Source organism: Electrona antarctica (genome assembly GCF_951216825.1).
Source record: "Electrona antarctica genome assembly, chromosome: 1".
Classification (NCBI taxonomy): domain Eukaryota; kingdom Metazoa; phylum Chordata; class Actinopteri; order Myctophiformes; family Myctophidae; genus Electrona; species Electrona antarctica.
In genome coordinates this window covers 53,700,583-53,706,582 of record NC_136806.1, presented here as the reverse complement: position 1 = coordinate 53,706,582, position 6,000 = coordinate 53,700,583, and positions in this window count along the sequence as shown.

The following is a 6,000-nucleotide window of genomic DNA, read 5'->3' as shown; positions in this document are numbered from 1 at the left end:
CAATCTCACTTATCCTGATCAAATAATCGAGAAGCATTTTTTTTTCTATTTCTTATAAATCAATGAATCGACACAAACAATTCTAATAGATTCATTCAAATCAATTAAACCGGATTAGTCCGATTAAACACATAGCGCTGTTACATTTTGTTGTACAACGGTGGCAAGCAAAATATCAAAAAATGTGTAGATCTGCTAATTTCACAATTGTGCATGATATTGATCTGAAGTCGCCCAGGCCTGATTTAGGTTCATGTAATGACGGCCACACACCATACGGGCATGCCAGGCCTGTGTACTTTCCCTAGCCATGACATCCTTGCAGGCTTATGCAAAGGTTAAATAGCATGTTATGTAGACAGATGCCAAGTTAATTTGTTTCATTTGGTATTATACTGTTTTAGACTGATGATAGGGTCTTGGTTTACCTATAATCCTAGATTAACTATGTATCTGATGCAGAGGCGTATCTACAATAAGGCGAGGGCAGGCGGCCGCCTGTCCAAATCCATTTCTTGCCTGGCCAAAATCCATACAATGAGAAAAAAATAGGACAAAAACAAGACATGAGAACTATTAAAATGGACAGCTGATTGGCCGTTGCGGTAGAGCGCGACCCTCAATCACCCATTGGAATGTAAATGCATGCCTTTCAGCCTTTGTATCCCACTCGTCTGGCAGGTATATCTCTTTGAAAACCTACGATTGTGCGCGGGGAGACGACAATTAACATATCTTGCCTGGCCAAAACGTAATTCCTGGATACGCCACTGATCTGATGTATTACCTCGTGTTTATGACCTAGTTTACTGAAAATTGCTCTGGATTAAGAGCATATTCTACAGTAAATGCCTGAATTGTAAATTGTGATGAAGAGCAGTGGTTAAGAAAATCATTGTCGCTGTCGGACAGGAACCTTGCATGTCCATATTTCAACTTTGTATGTTGTTTCATAAATTAATGCCTTATAGTCAATTCGTGGTATAGAGTGTCGCCGCACAAAAGTAGCGGAGGTAGCTGATATACGAGCTCACAACGCGTTGCATTGTATTGTATTGCAAGGAAAGTGATTAAGTGTGTGTGTGTGTGTGTGTGTGTGTGTGTGTGTGTGTGTGTGTGTGTGTGTGTGTGTGTGTGTGTGTGTGTGTGTGCGTGGCTGCGCACGCGTGTGTGATAAATATTGAACCAATGAAAAGTATTAACAAGAGCTTGTGACTAATTAATAAGTACATTGGATCCACTGGAACACTTTGTTCTCTTTTCCATTTCCCGGAAAAGTAACAGTTTTGGACATTGAAGGTTTCCACCCGACAGGGACGTCACGTAGGATTAACCTCGCGTCACCAGGCTTTCCACCTCGGAGGAAAGCCTGGTCTGTGTTACAAAATTGCCGTGTGAACCGGTCTGGCGCGGATGATATCGTTACGTCATGTTGTAGTCATTGTTTTGTAGTTATCAGGCAGGAACCATCATCTGGAACTTCCTTTCCCTCAAACCGGAAGAATAACAATAAAAGCTCTCACAGCCTACAACATGGCGTAGCGATATCATTCGCTCCCGACCGGATCATAAACCCGAAAAGGAATGCTTGCCCAGGCTAACGTAGGATGGACACAAATTCTGAAAGAAACAGAGAATTACATCATCCATTCCAAGTGTCAACTATTTTGTATACATTTGGCAAACTGAGAGATGCACTTTCATTGATCCTCCTTGGGAATTTCTAAGAAATGCAAAGCGCAACAAGGCTTCTAAAGATATGTACAGTATCTGACTGTCAATTTCCAGCTTTCTTTGCACCCTCAATAACGTCACTAGAAAGCAATCTACACAGTAAAATGTAACTCCGAAGAGTTTAACACATTCCGTAAACTCAGTTAATTTAACACAAAGGATTTTGTGTTAGAATAATTTTTTTGTTTGTTTTAATTTCTTTCACAGAAATGAGTTTAGTTTTACGGTTCTTTTTTTTAACTATAAAGAAACTCATTATAAAATCATTCTCTGAGGCACTCGTTAATGATGCTTAGCCAACGATATGTAATTGTATGGACACAGTCACTTTCCATAATGGCAGTGGTTGAACACAGGGCATCCTATCCAAACCTTTCATGGATGTTTTCTCAGAAGCTTGACTTTGAATTGGGCAACATTCAAATAGGAGTATAGCTCATACATTGAATACCTTTTTTGACCTCTTTCCTAACGTGGAATTGAACACAAAACAGTCTAGTCTCAATGAGGTTAGGTTGCATAATACCCCCCCCCCCCCCCCCCTTAATATGGGCGCTGATATTCCTATTAATACTATTAAGACCAAACCACTGAAAAGGGTATAGCACAAATGGAAGACTCATTTTATGTGAAATCTGAAGAGTCTCTTAATTCCGGACCAGCGCTCTTCTTCCACCAATCCGATGCTATTATTATACCCAACAACCAGTGGTAGAGGCAGGTGAAAAAAACTCCATCCAGAAGGCAGCGGAGCTCAGAGCATGCGCGCTGGCTGGGTCATATAGGCTCGTTCGAAGAATTAGAAGCCCCTTTGGGACCAAACACTGTGCAGTCAGTATTCGGTCAGACAGATGTGTTTTTATCAGCTTGCAGAGCTGATCAGTGATCAGACTTTCTGGTCTAGTCACGTGGTCTAGTAGCGATGTAGTGGCGAGATGTTCATGATTGGCTGCAGGCCTCTAAGCCAATGGGAGACTAGCCCTATACGGCCAATGGGATAGTTCTAGCAGAAGCCCTTGGCGGCTGATTTCATTTCCTTCTTCTGGGACACTAAGCCCAACAGCCAATGGGACACTAAACCCACTCTCCTCTCCCCCTGCCGCACCATGACTACAGTTTATTTATTTATTTATTGTTATTTTTGAGCGATCAAAATAAGCGATTCAGCGTATGACCCAGCACGCACGGTCGGAGCTGCAGTGTGCTCTAGGAGTTTTTTCACCTGTACCACTCGTTATTGGATATAATAACATCAGATTAAGGTAAGAAAATGGTTAATCCGGAATTCTCCTTTTAAAACTCCATATGGTTGACCGGAGTCCCTCAGGGCTCTGTGCTTGGGCTTTTTCTTTTATTGTGGGGAAAGCGTGCACTGAAGTGGATGTCCACACACAACTAGAACGACAACACTTGGTGTGTGAGACTGTGGACGAGCCCTTTAGGCAGAGGCGGTTCCAGGGGGTGGCCTCAGGTGGCACAGGCCACCCCCTTGAATGCGATGCCCGTTGAGGTGCCAGGCAAGGTGCCACCCCATTTACAGTACACCACTTTGTGCATTTGGATATATACGCTCCGAGAGCTGAATGGACCCGGGCCGCGCGTCACTCTTTCTTGGTCATTCGGACGAATGCGCAGATCATCGCCGATCGGAATATTCCAAGCACTGACTGACTAATGGTTTGCGTCTTCAGGTTACATGACAACAATGACGGTCGGATGAAGTGTCATTGCAAAATGTGACGGTTGTGGATTCTTTGCCCTATCTACTCCAATCAAATGAACGTTCAGAAATACTGCAAATTATGCACTCTAGGACGCCAGTAAGTAAATACTCACTGTCTGAAATGTCTTTATTAGGAGTAACCCCTTGAGATGAACCATCTCGTTTTCAAGAGGGTCTGCAAATGACTAAATACTGAGTTGGTGGTGCCCGGGATCAAACCCATGACGCCATGGTGCAAAGGCTACCCTACCAACGGTGCTGACAACAGACCCCTGGAGGGAGGGGTTGGGTGGCATTCACCGCCGCTCTGCTCACATGCTCTGGCCACTGGTAGTGTCTTTGAAATTATACTTTAATATCTGTTCTGTTGTAAGAATGAACATGCTGTCTTGGAATGATTTGTAAAATAGAAAATACATCTCTAGGAAATAGAGAAATTAGGCTATATGTAATAAAAATATATAAACATAGCAAGACACTGTAATGTTAGTTATTAAAGTAGACTATGCGTAGTAGTGTAGACAAATGCTATTCAGACACGCATGTGTGTGTCTGTGTGTGTGTGTTGAGTGCGTGCGCGCGTGCGTGTGCAAGCGCGGCACGCGTGTGTCTGTCTGCCTTTAGGTTCTTCTTTTTGATCAACCAAATCCATGCTGGTAAAACAAAACAAAAGAACGCCACGAAACCTGTTTGGAAAGGGGATTACAACAGTTCTGTTCCCTATGGTCTACTTCCAGTGGAATGTTTGACTTTGCCTGTGCAGGGACAGGAGATGGTCAGTGTTTTTTGGGGGCTGGGGGTGCTTCTTAGTACTGTATGTCAATGGTTCTCAACCCAGCTTGCTATTGCATTATAGGCCATGGACCCCCTCCCTCTGAGAGTGGGCGAATGGAGCCAAATGTTGGTTCAATACATTCGTACACTCTCAGAATGAAGAGTTGTTCACATCAAGCACGATAACTACAGCGATAACTGTGGCTATGACCAGTTGGGGAGCAGGAGTCCCCAGTAATCCCAGGTCAGGAATGGCCAGCAATGTGTCGAAATATATATGTATATACGTGTCCATTTCATGGTGGAAATGGGCTCTATATGCACACAGAATAACTCTTCCCACTTTCGGGCCCCTTCCATAAAGTTATAAAGGATAGAGGGCGGCATGCCCCGCCCCCTGCAATCCAAAATGTGAAGTGCTCAATGTTAAACCCCAGCTGCACACGGTTTCCTCCTTAGAGTATTTATTAATAGAGACGGCACCAGGAGGAAACCCTGAGGCGAAATGGACATAGTGGCCGAATTTGGTAGTGCAGCTACCAAATTCTCGAGTTCATGTTATTGGGCCCATGACACGTGAACGCTATGTTTCATACGTGAGTGCGCGCAAATGGCGCAATGATAGTCAACGGCCAGCGCGTTCATGTGTTTGGGCAAATCCATCCCACTCTGTTCCTACCCGGAAGGAGGAGTGAAATCGCCTCATGCGCTTTTGAGCAACTTAATGCAAGTGGATGGGAGGAGAAATCCGGTGCCGTCTCTATTAATATATACTCTAAGGATTCCTCACACTAAATGCAGGGGCTCGCCTGCAGTTCCAGCTCTGACCACTACGTCTTGCAGCTTCAAGGTTGGCCAGCCTTTCTGGGGGCTTGGCCCCTTCCCTACTTCCTTCACAGGTGTTACCGATGATACTAATTAAGGCTTTATTCCATTTAGTGTAAAAACTTTTTTTTAATTTCAAGGACCCCCATAACTCTGAGTGTACAAATGGAACTGTAAGGGTCCATTTGGTTCCATTTGTACACTCTCAGAGTTACAGACGTGTACGGGGCCATTTGGAACCCACTCAAGGACACCTTGAGACCCACATGGTGTAGCATAGTGTTTCCAGTGAGCCAACACGCACAATAGCAGCACCCTGACTCTGTTTGACCAGAATGGAACAGAGCCTTCATTAGTATCATCGGTAACACGGAAGTAGGGAACGAGCCCAAGTTCCAAAATGGTGTGTGAACTATTATTGCCAATAGCAGGCCAGTTACAGTTTCCCTTTTCTTTTCTTTTTTAAAAATGATGATTTTTCTCTTGCATTTGCCATCATATATATCATATCTGCATCTTCCAACCTGTAGAATAGTGACACGCCCACTTTGGTTCCAAGTTCATTCAGGGCATGAAAAAAACAGTAAAAACGTATTTTTTGGTTCCAGTTTTGAACCAACTTTTAGGGTTCTGAACCTATTCATTTTCAGTGTAAACTCTCTGGTACTGGCTCAAAAGAACGGAACTGGTTCAACCCTGCGGTGGAAAAGGGACCAGGCCTCTCCTCGTCCACGCGTGCTCCGACACAGCTGGACTGTTTACAGTTTACAGTTATCGCTGATCGGTGCGGACGCTCACATAATCATCGTTATAGTTGACGTGCTTGGTGTGAATGACCCTTTACAGACCGGCAAGGGGTCCATTCGGTTCCTTATACTATCAATCATTTCGTCTGAGTAACACCTGGAACCCCCTCAAGGACCCCTGGGAGGGGGGTGCATACG